Source organism: Scyliorhinus canicula, chromosome 4, assembly GCF_902713615.1.
Source record: "Scyliorhinus canicula chromosome 4, sScyCan1.1, whole genome shotgun sequence".
Taxonomy (NCBI): Eukaryota; Metazoa; Chordata; class Chondrichthyes; order Carcharhiniformes; family Scyliorhinidae; genus Scyliorhinus; species Scyliorhinus canicula.
Window position 1 is genome coordinate 139926195 of NC_052149.1, and position 18485 is coordinate 139944679.

An 18485-nucleotide genomic window follows, 5' to 3' on the forward strand; every position below is an offset into this window, starting at 1 on the left:
GAATCACAGAATCAAATCATTGAATGATGCAACATAGAAAGAGATCACTTGGTCCATCATGCCTGCCCTGGCTCTTTGAAAGTACTATCTGTTTTGTCCCATTCCCTTGCTTTTCCCCCACAGCCCTGAAAATGTTGTCTTGAAAATGAAAATCGCTTATTGTCACGAGTAGGCTTCAATGAAGTTACTGTGAAAAGCCCCTAGTCGCCACATTCCGGCGCCTGTTCGGGGAGGCTGTTACGGGAATTGAACCGTGCTGCTGGCTTGCCTCGGTCTGCTTTCAAAGCCTGCGATTTAGCCCAGTGAGCTAAACAGCCCCTTCAAATATTTCTCAAATTTTCTTTTGGAAGTTATTATTGAATCTACTTTGCACATTCTCCCCGTGTCTGTGTGGGTTTCACCCCCACAACCCAAAGATGTGCAGGATAGGTGGATTGGCTACGCTAAATTGCCCCTTAATTGGAAAAAATAATTGGGTACTCTAAATTTATTTTTTTTTAAATTAAAAAAATTATTGAATCTACTTTCATCACTCTTTCAGGCAAAAAAATTCCAAATTATAACAACTTGCTGTGGGCAGCATGATGGCGCAGTGTTTAGCACTGCTGCCTCATGGCGCCGAGGATCCGGATTCAAACTTGGCCCCAGGTCACTGTTCGTGTGGAGTTTTCACATTCTCCCCATGTCTGCATGGGACTCACCTCCACAACCCAAAGAGATGTGCAGGGTAGGTCAACTGGCCACACTAAATTGTCCCTTCATTGGAAAATTAGGTACTCTAAATTTATTTTTTTTAAAAGCAACAACTCTGTGTAAAAAAAAAAAAACCTGACCTCTGGCTCTTCTGCCAAATATTATAAATTTTGTGTCCTCTGGTTAAAGATCCTTCTGTCACTGAAAATGGTTTCTCCTTATTTATTCCAATATGTAACCCGAAAAGCAGTTTTAACCTGTTCTTACTCGGTGATAAATTTCCCAGAGACACAGCTTCAAGACAATAATCTGCATTTCATGGTATAACATCCTACTTTATTAAATAGCATATGACCCATTATGAACAACGGCAAGAAATAAATGCTAGTAGCTATGTAAAATTTAGACCATTTCTTTTGCCAGTCAGTTTTGGGATAGATAGATAGATCTGGCAAAAGCTTTCCTGAGGGATGGGTCTCCTTTAAGCTATTTCTTCGAGGTTTGATGGAGATCATGCTGAGACACTTCGTGCATCGACAGGATGTGCAGTAACAATGGCTCCATTGCAGCCTTCAGCATTTCATGCCAGGCCCCTTCAATATATAAAAAGATAATGCCACTGAGATTTGGAAATGGATTCACTATTTGTGGATGAATTGAGTCTAAAGAGATTAGCCTGGGAGAGGATGACAGAAATAGGGGAGGAAAAGGATTTTGGAAGAAGAAAATAAAGACTTCTTATTGCTGAGCTCTGCAGTTCAGTTCGTTTGACAAAACAAACTAGCATGTGGTAATGGGTGTGAGTATTTCTTTCTATTTCTTTCAGGGTTGGGGCATGGACGTAGCTAAGATACTCTTTCCAATGGTTGGTGCAGACTCGATGGGCCAAATGGCCTCCTTCTGTAGAGTTTCTATAATTCTATCCCTTGAGAGATGAAATGTCCATGTGCTAATGCTGACTGACACATGGCTTTCTTCTCCTGGAATGCGCCAAGGATTTATCCATCCAATTTATCAACTCCTTACTGTCCTTGGGCGACATTATCTGAAAACACAGCAGCAGTTTCCACCTGGTGACATGCAGCTCTACCTCGCTGCCAGCACTCTTGGCCCCTCCACTGTATTTAAATTGTCACACTACTCATTCGACATTATAGTCACACTGCTCATTCAACATTCAGTACTGGGTGAGTGGAAATTTCGACCAGCTAAATTAGGGAGTACCTAAGCCGTTGTCTTCCGGTCCTGCCACAAACTCCAGCCCTCTGCCTGGCAACTATATGAGACTGATTGGCAACCTTGGGGGTCATATTTGACCCTGAGATAAGCTTTCAGCTACATCTGTGCCACTCTATTGCTTACAATAAAATATCCAAGGAAATCCCTAGAAAATCACAAGGCTAAGGGGGTGGGGTGGGAGAACCTTAAACCATTACTATAACTAGAGAACGATACGAGGTAAACTGATGGAACTAAAGGCTGACAAGTCCCCTGAATCTGATGGCTTACATATTAGGGCCTTAAAAAAAAAAGTCGCTGCAGAGGTAGTGAATGCATTGGTCGTAATCTTCCAAAATTCTTAAATTTTGAACAGATCCCAATGGATTGGAAAACATCACCTTTAATCAGGAATGTTAACTCTCATTGCAAGTGGATGGAATATATAAGTGAGGAAGTCTTTCTACAGATGTACAGGGCATTGATGACACCGCACCGAGACTACTGTGTACAGTTTTGGTCTCCTTACTTAAAAAAAGACATACTTGCATTGGAAGTAATTCAGCAGAGGTTCACAAGGTTGTTTCCTGGAATGAAGGGGTTGCCTTAAATGGAAAGGTTGAGCAGTTTGGGCCTACACTTGAGTTCAGACGAGTGAGAGGTGATCTTATTGAAACAGATAAAATTTTGAGGGGACTTGATAGGGTAGAAATCATAGAATTTACAATGCAGAAGGAGGCCATTCAGCCCATCGGGCCTGCACCAGCCGTTAGAAAGAGCATCCCACTTAAGCCCACACCTCCATCTCGTGACCCAGTAACCGCACCCAACCTTTTGAACTCTTAGGAGGAACTTTTAGCATAGCCAATCCACCTAACCTGCACATCTTTGGACTGTGGGAGGAAACCGGAACACTCAGAAGAAACTCATGCAGACACGGGGAGAAAGTGCAAACTCCACACAGACACCCGAGGCCGGGATTGAACCCAGGACCCTGGAGCTGAGAGGTAGCAGTGCTAACCACTGTGCAACCGTTCCACGTGGTATTTCCCCTCATGGAAGAATCTAGAACTAGGTGGCATAGGTTCAAAATAAAGAGACTCTCATAAAAGACGGGGTGAAGAGGAATTTTTTCTCTCAGAGGACCATTAATCTTTGGACTTCATTAGCAGCGGAGCCTGGGTCATTGAATATATATATTTTTTATAAATGTTTTTTATTGGGTTTTTGAACAAAGTATATTTACCGTTATGTACAGAGGATAAGAGACATATACACATATATAGAAGAGAAGGGCACACCCAAACATACCAAAGAAAAACAAATAGTAAATAATAAAAATAATAGAATAAAAAATAAAATAGAATAACTGGTCGGGTATTGTGCACAAGCTCAACAGAGCAACTCTGTACATCTGGCAAAATTATTTACAACACATAAGTGGCCGACTGTTGGTGGGGAGGAGGGAAGGGGGGGGGGGGGGGGGAGTTGGAGACTGGTGAGGTAAATTTACATTTGGGTGCCGAAGAAACAATTACTTTGGGCAATACTCGAATGGGTTTGGTGTTGGTGTTGTGGCTTGCTTCTCTTGGACGGATCTCGCTGCCGTCTCGCACTTACCGCCGCTTCTGCCGTTCCTCCCGTCTTTCGTCTTTATTTTCCTCGTTTCCTGCTCCTGGAGATGCCACGTTCGTTATTGTATCCCGTGCTTTCCTTCTGGCTCTCATTTCCCTGCCTCCCCCCCCCCCCCCCCCCCACCTCCCTGGTTCTCCTCTCTTCATCCCTGTCTCTTCCCCCCCCCCCCCTCCTCTTAGGTTCCTCTTAGTTTTCCTCTTAGTTCATTGAATATATTAACGGCTGAGTTGCAAACATTTTTGATGTAAAAGGGAGTCGAGTGTTATTGAGGGCAGCACGGTGGCACAGTGGTTAGCATTGCTGCCTACGGCGCTGAGGACCCGGGTTCGAATCCCGGCTCTGGGTCACTGTCCGTGTGGAGTTTGCACATTCTCCCCGTGTCTGCGTGGGTTTCGCCCCCGCAACCCAAACGATGTGCAGGGTAGGTGGATTGGCCATGCTAAATTGGCCCTTAATTGGAAAAAAATAATTGGGTATTCTAAAAAAAAATTTAAAAATTGAGGGCAGGCAGGAAAGTGAAGTTAAGGCCACATCAGCATGGTCTAATTGAATGGGAAGCAGGCTTGTGGGCCCAAATGGCTTACTCCTGTTCCAATTTCTTATAAATATATTTACTTCCTTGTGTACTAAAACCATCTCTTTTGACCCACACATAGTCAACCTCACACCGCTTCAACTGATCTGCAGCAGAAACTCTTTTTTCATGCCTGGGTACCTCAAAATTGGAATACTCAAATGCACTCCTGGTTTGCATCCCATATCCTTTCCTCTGTAAACTCAAAGTCATCCAGAGAGCTGCTGCCTTAGTTCCAACAGTCTTGGTCTGAACATGAATGAAAGAGGTGAGGTGAGACTGAAGTCAATGGAAATCGGAGAAAGCGATTCCACTGGTTTGAGTCATACCTAGATGGTTGTGGTTGTTGGAGGATAATAATCATTTCAGCCCAGGACATCACTGCAGGGGTTCCTCAGAGTAGTGCCCTGGCCCAGCCATTTTCAGCTGCTTCATCATGACTTTTCCTCCATCACATTTTAAACTCCCTTTTTATAAATTTATAGTACCCAATTATTTTTTTTTCCAATTAAGGGGCAATTTAGCGTGGCCAATCCACCTAACCTTCACATTTTTGGGTTGTGGGGGTGAAACCCACTCAGACATGGGGAGAATGTGCAAACTCCACACGGACAGTGACCCAGGGCCGGGATTCAAACCCGGGTCCTCAGCGTCACAGTCCCAGTGCTAATCACTGTGCCACATGCTGCCCCTTCTTTTCCTCCAACATAAGGTTAGAAGTGAGGATGTTTGCTGATGTTGGCACAATGTTCAGCACCATTCGCAACACCACAGATACTGAAGCAGACGTGTTTGGGTGCAGCAAGACATGGACCCATAAGTGGCATGTAACATTTAATGCCACAAAAGTGCCATGCAATGAGCATTTCCAGCGAGAGAATCTGACCATCTCCCCATGAAATTGAATTGTATTACCATTGCTCAATCTCCCACTATCAACATCCTGGGGTTACCATTGACCAGAAGCTGAGCTGGACTAGCCATATAAATACTGTGGCTGTAAGACCAGATCAGACACTTGGATCTCTGTGGCACTCACCTCCTGACTCCATACATTCTGTCCAGGATCTGCAGGACACAAGTCAAGAGTGTGATGGAATACTTTTCACTTGACTGGATGACTGCAACGTCCCAACAATACTCGAGAAGCTTAATCCCATCCAGGATAAAATAGCCTGTTTGATCAGACCCCATCTACTATCTTTAACATTCACTCTCCCCAGCACAGACGCACAGTGGCAGCACTGTGCACCATACATACATTATACTGCAGCAATTCACCAAGTCCCTTCAACAACACCACCCAAACCTGCGATTGCTACCACTTAGAAGGACAAGGGCAGGAGATGCATGGGAACACCACCACCTGCAAGTTCCCCTCCAAACACCACCACCACCCTGCCTAGGAACTCTGTCACCACTCCTTCACATTTGCTGGGTCAAAATCCCAGAATCCCCTCCCTAACAGCATTTGGTTGAAACTACACCGCATGGACTGCAGAGGTTCAAGTTGGTAGTTCACCATCACATTCTCAAGGGCAGTTAGGGATAGGCAGCAAATACTGGTCTCACCAGCGATGCTCACATTCTGTGAATTAATTACAAAAAACAAATCATGTTCATCAATCATCCCTGTGCTTGCTGACCCACATTAGCTCCCAATTAAACAATGCCTCAAATTTTAAAATTCTCATCCTTGTTTTGAAATTTCTCCATTGCCTCACCCCTCCCCATCTCTGTAATCTCCTACAACCATACAATCCTCTGAAATACCTGTGCTGCTCTAATTCTTACCATCTGAGTGTTCCTGATATTCATCACTCAATCAATGGTGACCATGCTTTCAGCAATTGAGGCCTTAAATTGTCACGTTCCCTCCCGAAACCATTCTGCCTCGGTACCTCACTTTCCTCCTTTAAGATACTCCTTAAAATCTACCTCTTCCTCTCTCCGTCATGCCAAAAGGGAAAGCCAAGGGGAAGAAGGTGGCCCCGGCCCCTTCCGTCGTCAGGAAGCATGAGGTGAAAAAGGTGGTCAACCCTCCGTTTGAGAAGAGATCAAAAAACTTTGGGATTGGTCAGGATATCCAGCCCAAGAGGGACCTGACTCGATTCGTGAAATGGCCACGGTATGTCAGACTTCAATGTCAGAGGGCTATCTTCTACAAGCGTCTGAAGGTGCCTCCAGCAATTAACCAGTTCACTCAGGCCTTGGACAGGCAGACTGTGACCCAGCTCTTCAAACTGGCCCACAAGTACAGACCCGAGACCAAAGTGGAGAAAAGGCAGAGGCTTCTTGTCCGGGCCCAGCAAAAGGCAGCTGGAAAGGCTGATGCTCCGAGAAAGAGGCCAGCAGTTCTCAGAGCAGGTGTGAACAATGTCACCACATTGGTGGAGAATAATAAAGCTAAGCTGGTGATTGTCACAAATGATGTTGACCCCATTGAGCTGGTCGTGTTCCTGCCTGCGCTCTGCCGGAAGATGGGAGTTCCTTATTGCATTGTCAAAGGCAAGGCCAGGCTTGGGTGACTGGTGCACAGAAAGACTGCCACTTGCCTTGCCCTAGCCCAGATCAACCCTGAGGATAAGGGAGTGATAGACAAGTTGATTGAAGCTGTGCGGACTAACTACAACGAGTGGTTTGATGAGATCCGTCGACATTGGGGCGGTGGAATTCTGGGCCCCAAGTCTGTGACTCAGATTGCCAAGGTGGAGAAGGCCAAGGCGAAAGAGCAGGTTACCAAACTGGGATAACGTCTTTCCCATCTGCTCGTTGTATATAAAAATAAGTAAAACTAATTGTATTTAAAACAAAAAAAAATCTACCTCTTTTAAGAAAGGTTTTGGTCATCTGACCTATTTTTCCGTGATGCGGCTCAGTGGGAAACATCATTTAATAATGTTCCTGTGAAACGTCCCATTTTATTAAGTCAAAGACACTGGGGTAAATGCTCCGCCACCCCAGCCATGAGTTTTCCTGGCAGAGAATTCTGCCGGCAGAGAATCACCACACGATAGAAAGATTTTTTTTTTTTAACTTTAGAGTAGCTGATTTGTCTTTTCCAATTAAGGGGCAATTTAGCGGAGCCAATCCACCTAACCTGCACATCTTTTGAGTTGTGGGGGTGAAACCCATACAGACAGAAGTGAAGATTATATGCAATTACAAGTTTTTGCTCTTGTTTCTTATTTAAAATGGCTTTTTCAGAAATTGTCTTAAGTGAGAGATAAGGGTACAGTGATTGCTAAAGTGAAGGAAGGGGCTGGAATCGAAGGGCCGGTGGTGCAGTGGTTAGCACCGTTGCTTCACAGTGCCAGGGTCCCAGGTTCGATTCCCAGCTTAGGTCATGAGGAGTCTGCATGTTTTCGCCGTATCTACATGGGTTTCCTTCGGGTGCTCCAGTTTCCTCCCACAAGTCCCGAAAGCTGTGCTTGTTAGGTAATTTGGACATTCTGAATTATCCCTCTGTGTACCCAAACAGTCGCCGGAGTGTGGCGACTGGGGGATTTTCACAGTAACTTCATTGCAGTGTTAATGTTAGCCTGCTTGTGACAATAATAAAGATTATTTAAAAAGGCAAAGCAAATCTGGAAATCAAAGAAAAACAAAATCTAAATTGAATGAGTGCACCACCATGCATGCACCCAGCTGGAATTTTGTCCTCTGTTTGAGAACTGCAAGCCGGATCGTGACTAGACTTCGCTTTCCCGAGTTCTAAAAGTTAGTACAGTCACCCAGTACTTTTGCTTCTGTGTGTCAGGTGTGGGCTGGAGTTGAGGTGACGGGATCCCAAAGCAGGTCCATGGTGGCAATGGAGGCAGACAGATGGGGAGGCTAACAGGTTAGAAGTCCTGCCTCTGTTAATCAGAACATCAGATTAGGTCTAGGTATAGTTGTTAGGCCCTCCAACCCTCACTCCTTCACCAATCATTCATGCCCCCTCATACCTCATACCACCAGTGTATTACCATTGCTGAATCTCCCACTAGCAACATCCTGGGATTACCATTGATTGGAAATTGAGCTGGGCTAACCATATAAATGCTGTGTCTTCCATGTATTCTCCATGCCCATTTATTCAGTATTCACTGGGTACAGAACTCTTGAGCCATAGCCTAACACTGGCAAGTCTGAGGCATATTATTGAGATGAAAAGACAGAGGCTTTCAGCATTTACTTTGTAAAAATTACCGCTCTAGCAATCTCAAAAGATTGTGAATCCAACATTGAAAATCCCATTCAGGAAACCTTTAATAAACTCTTAATGTTGTCCAAATAAACACAGAGGCATTGAAAAATCACTTGAAATAAAGGTAAAGTTATTACGATCTCATAAACCGTCAATAAAACAAAACTAGCCATTCCCTTCGCTGCTGTGTAAACAACCCCTTACCGCCTGAGTCCACTAGTCATTCTTGGAGCTCACCCAAGCATTCCTAATGAGACAGTCTGGCAAAACAGATGTCTAGCTATCTGTTCACCCTGCTCCAGTTGATACAGTTGGTATGAGGGTCTGAAATGCCCACCTCTGCAATGGAGCTGGCATGGTCAAAGTGCTGCTTGTGGGCTCACTACTTGCACCCTCAAACCACACTGGCAAAAGTTACCAGAAACAGGTTAAGGACGGGAATCTCAGAATTGGGTCCCACCCGTCTCCTATTTTTAAAACCTGTCCACCTCTATTCTGGCATGGATGGAAGTATGGAAATCCAAGCCAGAGTCTCTGAATTGTGGGTTCTGACATTGCTTAGTTTACTTGCAAAATGCAGTTTGATTAGGGTCTGTGTACAATGTTGTGATGTAAAGCTGTTCAAATTTACATACGAACATTAAAAAAAGACAGATTGCAGCAGACACTCTGGTCCATCCAACCTTTACCATATGACCTTGAAGCCTTGTGCAACATATACACTGACTCACCATTCTGCCAAGAACCAGGTGATCTCAAAAAAAGGCCAAACTTCAGATTAAAAAGAAAAAGCCAATTATTTATTTATTCAATCATAGACCAGCATTTATTGCCCAGCCCCTAATTGCCCGTGAGAAGGAGATGAGTAAATTGTCTCTTAATCTATTGCAGTCCATGTGTGTGGTGTATACATACTCCCATGGTGCTGATAGGAAGAGAGTTCAAGGGTTTTGACCCAGTGAAAGAACAGCGATATATTTCTAAGTCACAATAAAGTGTGGTTTGGAGGGGAATTTGCCTGTCAAACGGGCTGCTTTATGATGTGGTGTTGAACTTCTTGAGAGTTAATGCAATGCACTCATCCAGGCAAGTGGAGAGTATAGATTATCCCATCACACTCCTGACTTGTGTCTTGTAGATGGTGGGCAAGCCTTGGGGAGTTGGGAGGTGGGTTATACTCGGCTGAATTCTCAGCCTCTGACCTGCTGTTGTAACCACGGTATTTGTATTGCTGATTGGGGGAAGCGGTGGTGTAGTGGTATAGTTACTGGACTGGTACTCTCATGACCCAGAATAATGCTCTGGAGACTTGCATTCAAATCCCACCATGGCAGATGATGAAATTGAATTCAATAAAATGGAATTAAAAACCTAATGATGATCATGAAACCATTGTTGATTGTCATCAAACCCATCTGGTTCACTGATGTCCTTTAGGGAAGGAAATCTGCCATCCTTACCTGGTCTGGCCTATATGTGGTTGACTCTAAAATGCCCTCTGAGATGGCATAGCAAGCCACTCAGTTGAAGGGCAATTAGGGATGGGCAAAAAGTGTTGGCCCATCCAGTGGCACCCACTTCCCATGAACAAATTTAAAAAAAAGATCCAGCTCATTTTATTGTCAATGGTAATGGTCATTTTGATAGTGGGGGATTCAATGATGGTAATGCCATAGAATGTCATGGGGAGCTGGTTATATTCTCTCTCGTTGAATGGTCATAGCAAGACAATTCTGTGGCACAAATGTTTCCTGTTACATATCCGTCCAAGTCTGAATAGTGTCCAGGTCATACTGCACATGGTCCTGGACCGCTTCAGTATCTGAGGTGCAGTGAAACATGCCGAATATTGTGTGATCATCGCAAACACCCACACGACTGCCCTGATGATGGAGTGAAGGTTGTCGATGAAGCAGCTGGAGATGGTTGGGCCTAGGACGCTACCCTGAGAACTCCACCAGTGATGTCTCAGGATTGAGATGATTGTCCTCCAACAACCACAATCATCTTCCTTTGTGCTAGGTGTGACTCCAACCAGCAGAGAGTCGTCCCCCACCCCCGTCCCCCACCCCCCACCCACCCCAGTTCCTGTTGACTCCAGTGAAATAGGGAGAAAAGAGTTGGGAAATTATTTTCCAACTCCTTTAGACAATCAAAACAAATCTAGGTATTCACCCTGGACCTACTAAAATATTTTCTTAAAATTGAACTACTTTGGAATGTGAAATTGTTAAACTTTTCAGAGTTTTGTCAACACAAACGGTATTGATAGTCAGCATTGTGAGTGTATCTTCTTCTTCGGTGATCACTCACTAACGAGCATGATTGTCCACCTAAGAAGCTCTTGTTATTGGTCATGGGTTCTGTGGGTTCCTGCATAGCTGTTGAGCTCAATCTGAGAGCCGCATATTTGACTGCCCACTTGATAGGTGTTTCTGGGAGGCAGGATTGCCCTTGGACTCTAGGTCACTGGTATTCCTTCCGCAGGCTTCTTTTCCGGGCCTCCTCTTGCTATTGGGTGTCCTTGAGCAATTGTGTCCCTTAAATCGGGATGTTCCTTCAAGTAGGTCTCTTCTGAGCAAGAGTGTCCCAGGAGTTGACATCTATGTTATATGTCTTGAGGTAAGTCTTCAGGATGTCTTTGAAGTGCTTCCTTTGTATTCTTGTTCGGAAGATATTCTTGAGCTGGGCAAAGATGATTTGCTTTGGCAGTCGAGACTCTGCCATCCGAAGCACATGGCTGGCCCAGCGGAGTTGGTTTCGGACCATGGCCTGGAACAGGTGCTCTTGGCTACTTCAAGGACGCTGATATTAGTACGCATGTCCTCCCAGCTGCTGCGGAGAATCTGTCTCGGACAGCGTCGATGGTACCTCTTCAGCGCCTTGAGGTGGTGTCTGTACGTAGTCCACATTTCTGAGCCATATGGAAAAGTTGGGAGGATGATCCCCTTGTGCACTAGGATCTTGGTATCAGCATGGATATCACGCTTGTCAAAGACTCTCGTCCTTGGCGTCCAAAGGCATCACTCGCTGATTGCATACGATGTTGGATCTCAGCGAGGAGTTGTAGCTCCTTAACTTTCTCAGTCCACCATTGGTTCTTGATTTCCCTACTTTGACTTTGTACCTCCGCCTTGGCTAATTGATGAGCTCTCTTCTTTGCCTTGCTGGGGCAGCACGGTGGCACAGTGGTTAGCATTGCTGCCTACGGCGCTGAGGACCCGGGTTCGGATCCCGGCCCTGGGTCACTGTCTGTGTGGAGTTTGCACATTCTCCCCGTGCCTGCGTGGGTTTCACCCCCACAACCCAAAGATGTGCAGGTTAGGTGGATTGGCCACGCTAAATTGCCCCTGAATTGGAAAAAAATAATTGGGTACGTTCTTTGCCTTGCTGGCTATGTCGTTTTGCCAGGCATGGAGAGCTTTCCTCATCTTGTCAATGTGTGGATGGTGATGTTGCTTTCATTGTACCAGTCTTGGGGTTTCCTGGTCTTGTAGCTTCACATGGTTTCTTCACAGCTTGAGATGATGGCTATCTTCAGCTCTTTCCAGATTTTCTCCTCTCCATTAGAATGGACAATTTGAAGATTTTGGAGAAGACATTGTTGGAAGTTCACTTGCATGCTTGGCTCTTGAAGCCACTCAACATTCATCTTATTTCTGAAGTGTTTCCTCATTTTCCACTACTTCTGGTGGAGTTTGATGGACATAAAAGAGTGGATGAGCGGGTGATCTGCCCAGCAGCCATCTGTATTGGTCATCGCTTTTGGTCTCGGGATCGAATGAAAAAGAAATCGATCATGTGCCAGTGCTTTGGTTATCTCCAGGAAGTCTTTGATCTTGTATTTTTGGTGGAACAGTGTGTTCATGATGACAAGCTGGTGTTCTATGCATTTGGCGAGCAGGAGAACCCCGTTTGAGGTGCAATTCCGAACTCCTTCCTTTCTGATGCTTCCTTTCCAGATTTGGGAGTCCTTTCCAACCCTGACTTTGGAGTTCCCAAGGAGAATGATGCTATCTTCTTTTGGAATGTTGGAGAGGATGGTGTCCAGGGTGGAGTAGAAGCCTCCCCTCCGACTGTACTATCATGGGTGACTTTGCCAGAAGTTTAAGACTCTCGAGGGCATTGCTCTCTGGATCAACGGAACGTTGAAGCCTCTCCACTAATGCACGGTGGCAATCCAAGCAAAGGCTTGAGTGAATAAGATCATTACCACAAGAACCGAGGGATGAAAAGCAAGGTGAATTTATTTTTACACATGGCTTTTAGGGCTAGGAATGCCGCATCAGAAGCAGTGGTGGATGCAGACTACAAAATAGCCTTCTTAAAATGGAAGGCAGTAAACTGTTAGAAAGGGAAAAATTGAAAAGGAAAAAGAAACAAGGTTCTGTGAATAGCTCTTTCAAAGATCTAGCACAGGTTTTATCTGAATGGCCTCCCCCTGTCCGATTAAAATCTTATGGGCAGTGGCAGTGATTGCACAAAGATTTTTTTCAAAGAAATGGAAAGGGTAAATAAAGAAGATTGGGTAAATAATGATTGAAAGCCTGAACATTATTTGAAGTACCTGTACTGCTTTCAGAATGTGGACCATGCAACCATTGGCAATAGCATTTATACATCACCTAGACCACTGAAGCAGGTTAGAGGAAAACCTGATGACCTTGACAGACCTGTGTCCAGTAAGCCTGGTGACTGCTCTACGTAAAACCATGTGCTACTTTGAATTTACTGTGTGTGTTGTCTTTCTTATACAAGGCTAACAGGACTAAGCAGTGCTTTTCACTGACTGGTATTTTAGAATTAATTTCTGGTAATTGCATTTTGTTGATGCTTCAGTGTTGGGGCCATGAGCCAAGTGTAAGGAGTGGCATTGTTCCCACTAGTCTCTTTTACAAACGCCTCTCTGTCTTGGTGTCGTGCTTTGGCTTTTTCATGTCTTTGACAACAACTGTATCTTTGCAGAATTGAAACGCTTGTGGACTTTAAGAACTTTGCTCTGGCAGATGGATCAATATTTATTCATGTGTTCAAAATTCTGAGCTGTTATTCCTCTTCAACAGCATAATCCTTTTACTTGAGTTGGTGTTCCTTGTATGCGAGCTGTGTAATTCAGCACAAGATCAACTCTAGATATTAATTGTAACACATAACGTAAAAACCTCTTTAACCTGGGGTTACCCTGATCTCTGGATCTGTAAAGACTTAATTACCTGCTAATGCTCGCATTCAAAGTATCGCCTTGCATCTTTGACTTTGTCTATATAAATGTTTCTGGAACCTACCTCTCCATTCACCTGAGGAAGGATCAGTGCTCCGAAAGCTAGTGATTTGAAACAAACCTGTTGGACTTTAACCTGATGTTGTAAGACTTCTTACAATGTAAATATGTCATTAAAATGCCATGTGAAGTGTCATGTAACTTGACCATAAAAAGATAGTCGAAACGCATTGTTCATAAAGTTAATCTTTTTTAATATATAGAAATAAAGAATTCTAATTTACAGCACGTAAACAGGCACTTGCTCAAAATGGACATTTATGCTTCAAATTAGTCTCTTTGCATGCTACTTCTTCTTACCCGCTCAACGTAACCCTTCTATTCCATTTTCCTTTATGAAACAGAAATGCCAGGTTTATACCTATTGGGAAATATAATGAACGGGCTGGTTTTTCCTTTCTCTGGACTGGCATAAGTGCTTTTAAGGAGAGGCTTGCTAAGCATATGAGGGTGCAGGGTTATGCTAATAAACAGTCCACTGTGTACATGTGGGAGGAGGCTTGAATGGAACATAAACATCAGTATGGACTGGTTGGAAAGCCTCTTAACCTGCTTTTGTTCGATGTACCCTAGCTTCCCTACCCTAGCTTCCCCTTAAGTGCCTTTATGTTGTGCGCCTTGTGGCCTACATTCCAGCTATTGTCTGGGCAAATTAGTTTTTCTGAATTTCTGATTGTATTTTTTAATTAATTATTTTATATTCATGAACTCATATTTTGGATTCTCCCAGAGGTTGAAATATCTTCCCTCCACCTATCTTATCAAACGCTTTCATAATTTCTCCCTATACCTACCTTATCAAACCTTTTCATAATTTCCGGAGGAGACAGTGGCATTGTGGTAATCCAGAGGCCAAGGCTAATGCCCTGGGGAAATGGTTTCAGATCTCACCATGGGCAGCTGGTGGAACTTGAATTCAATTAAAAAATCTGGAATCAAAAGCTAGTTTCAATAATGATGACCAGGAAACCATTTCAATTGTCATTAAAAACCCATCTGGTTCACTAATGTCCTTTAGGGAAGGGAATCTGCCATCCTTACCTAGTCTGGCCTGCATATAACTCCAAACCCACAACAATGGTTGTGACTCTTAACTGCCCTCTGAAATGACTTAGCAAGCCATTCAGCTCAATGACAAGTAGGGATGGGCGGCAAATGCTGACTTTGGCAGCAGTGCCCACATTCCATGAAAGAATAAAGAGAAAGAATAGGGCACCTCTCAGAAGTTTATCCACTTGAGAAAAGAGTCTATTAGAATAGAGCGAAGTGTAATGCGGTGGTTATGTTACTGGACTAATAATCTAGAACCATAGATTTTTTTTTTCCCCAAAAAAATTTAGAGTGCCCAATTCATTTTTTCCAATTAAGGGACAATTTTAGCGTCCCCAATCTACCTAGCCTGCACATCTTTGTGTTGTGGGGGCGAAACCCACGCAAACACGGGGAGAATGTGCAAACTCCACACGGACAGTGACGCAGAGCCGGGATCGAACCTGGGACCTCAGCACCGTGAGGCAGCAGGGCTAACCCACTGCGCCACCATGCTGCCCACCTAGAACCCTAGATTAATAATCCAGGGAATGTTCATTCAAATTGCCACTCGGAGAATTTTAGAATTTTAATTGATTTATTAAAAAAACAATGAAACACTTTGAATCTGGATTGTTGCAAACACCCAATTGATTGACTAATGCCCTTCAAGGAAGGACATTTTTCCCAGTCAGAGCTATATGTGCCTTCAGTCCCACATCATTGCAGTTGACTCTTAACTGATCTCTTGGACTGGAATAGTTCACTAAGGCAGCCCACCACCTTCTCAGGTCAACCTAGGGTGGGCAATAAATATTGACCATGCCATTGCTACCCACAAAAATGAATAAAAATATGATTTCAACTTCAACTAAAATGCTGGCAATTGGTTGGAAGGTAGGTGAAAGAGTAGAGATAAAATGAATATTCTCCCCTTGGCAGGAGATGATATGTCTTATTTACAAGGATCTGAACTGGATATCTCTGATTTTCACCATATCTACAAATGATTTTGATGAATGAGAGTTGCATATCTAAGTTTTCTGACAACAGTAAGTTACAACATGCTAAGTTGCAGAGGTGGTAACAGAAAGCAGCACAGAGAAAAGACACATACATGGATAATGTGAATGGAAAAAAACTATGACGGGTAGAGTTCAAGGAAAAGTGTGAGTCTCTCCACTTTAGAATAAAGAAAGTCAAGTATGTTTTCAACAGTGAGAGAACTGAAACTGTGACAATGTAGAATTTGCTGAGACCTCGTCTCTTCGGTAGCCTTGCTCCAGTAGCCACCTCACTTCTGAATTTGGGAAGATGGTTTGAATGCAAGCCTTCAATTGATGGCCATGTTTTTCTTTCAGCAGGTTGGTCATTAGAAATCAGGAGTGAACGGAGCGCATTCTTGATATTTAAGATGACTTTCCTTTCAAAACACTGTAATAAGGAACAGTAATTCCACTGACGATGAATGTCTTTATGTACATGATACAAGCTGAAATTACTTTGGTTACACCTTAAAATTTCCAGTGTTGGAAATTTAGACCCATCTTGCAATGTGTTAGAAATACACTTTGCGACGATGTCAGGAAATGACAATCGCATCACTTTGTCTTTTTTTTTAAATAATTTTTATTGAAAAGATTTTTTACAAGAAAATATTTACCCCACCTAACCATAGACTATTACAAAATATTCCCTCTTAACAAATATCCCCCCCCCCGCCCGACCCCCCCGCGCGCGCTGTTCCTCCCCCCTCCCCCCCAAAAACAAACAAAGCAACAATTAACATCAAACATGAACTGCGAACAAATTTGCCCGCATTACAACCTTAAATAACCCACCACACCCGTTGTTGCCACCCCCCCCCCCCCCCCCCCCCCGGGTTGCTGCTGCTGCGACCTCTGCACCCTATCTTTGAGCCAAAAAGTCGAGGAAAGGCTGCCACCCGCCTGAAGAACCCTTGTACCGACCCTCTCAGGGCGAATTTGACCCTTTCCAACTGGATAAAGCTTGCCATGTCATTAATCCAAGTTTCCACGCTTGGAGGCCTCGCGTCCTTCCACTGTATCAGTATCCTTCTTCGCGCAACTAGGGACGCAAAGGCCAGTACTCCGGCCTCTCTCGCCTCCTGTACCCCCGGCTCCACCCCAACCCCAAAGATCGCAAGTCCCCATCCTGGTTTGACCCTGGATCCCACCACCCTCGACACCGTCCTTGCCACCCCCTTCCAGAACTCCTCCAGTGCCGGACATGCCCAAAACATATGGACATGGTTCGCTGGACTTCCCGAACACCTGACACATCTGTCCTCACCCCCAAAGAACCGACTCATCCTTGTCCCCGTCATATGGGCTCTATGTAGCACCTTAAATTGAATGAGGCTAAGCCTCGCACACGAGGAGGAAGAATTAACCCTCTCCAGGGCATCAGCCCATGTCCCATCCTCTATCTGTTCTCCCAGCTCCCCCTCCCACTTGGCTTTCAGCTCCTCTACTGATGCCTCCTCCGCCTCCTGCATTACTTTGTAGATGTCCGATATCCTCCCCCCTCCGACCCAGACCCCCGAGAGCACCCTATCACTCGCCCCCCTACTGGGGAGCAAGGGAAACCCTTCCACCTGGCGTCTAGCAAATGTCTTCACCTGCAAATGTCAACATGTTTCCCGGGGGGAGCCCAAATTTCTCCTCCAGCTCTCTCAGGCTCGCAAACCACCCATCTACAAACAGATCCTTCAGCTGCCTGATGCCCACCCTGTGCCAGCTCTGAAATCCCCCGTCCATGTTCCCCGGGATGAATCTATGGTTCCCTCTTAACGGTGCCTCCATCAGACCTCCCACTTCCCCCCTGTGTCGCCTCCACTGCCCCCAGATCTTGAGGGTGGCCGCCACCACCGGGCTCGTGGTGTACCTCGTGGGAGGGAGCGGCCATGGCGCCGTTACTAGGGCCCCCAGGCTTATGTTGCCACAGGACGCCCTCTCCATTCGTTTCCTAGCCGCCCCCTCCCCTTCCATCATCCACTTGCGCACCATCGATACATTTGCCGCCCAGTAATACCCCGAAAGATTGGGTAATGCCAGCCCTCCACTATCCCTACTCCGCTCCAAGAAGACCCTCCTCACCCTTGGGGTGCCGTGCGCCCACACGTAGCTCATGATGCTACTCGTCACCTTTTTGAAGAAGGCCCTAGGGAGGAAGATGGGCAAGCACTGAAATAAAAACAAAAACCTCGGGAGGACCGTCATTTTAACGGACTGCACTCTGCCCGCCAGCGACAGCGGCACCATGTCCCACCTTTTAAATTCCTCCTCCATCTGTTCCACCAGCCTGGAGAAGTTCAGCTTGTGGAGAGTCCCCCAGTTCCTTGCCACCTGCACCCCTAAATATCTAAAACTCTTTCCTGCTCTCTTAAACGGGAGTCTCCCGATTCCCTCTTCCTGGTCCCCTGGGTGTATCACAAATACCTCACTCTTACCCAAGTTTAGCTTGTACCCCGAAAAGTCCCCGAATTCTGCTAGCAGTTCCATCACCTCCGGCATTCCCCCTTCTGGGTCTGCCACGTATAGCAGCAGGTCGTCCGCGTATAGCGATACCCGGTGCTCCTCCCCGCCCCTTGTCAACCCTCTCCACCCCCCTGAGCCCCTCAGTGCCATCGCCAACGGTTCAATTGCCAGTGCGAAGAGCAGGGGGGACAAGGGGCACCCCTGTCTGGTCCCCCGGTGGAGCCCAAAATACTCCGATCTCCTACCATTCGTCACTACACTTGCCGTCGGGGCCGAATAGAGCAGCTTCACCCATTTAATAAATCCCTCCCCAAATCCAAACCATTCCAGCGTCTCCCACAGGTACTTCCACTCCACCCTATCAAA

At 45.3% G+C, this 18485-nt stretch overlaps 1 protein-coding gene and 1 pseudogene across 4 annotated transcripts in view; both read left to right on the forward strand.

The window, feature by feature from the left end:
• LOC119965044 (serine/threonine-protein phosphatase 2A 55 kDa regulatory subunit B beta isoform) overlaps window positions 1–18485 on the forward strand; it is a 756912-nt gene that overhangs the window by 476341 nt on the left and 262086 nt on the right. The gene's annotated exons all lie outside the window — the stretch shown is intronic.
• Window positions 6054–6940, forward strand: LOC119965046 (annotated as a pseudogene).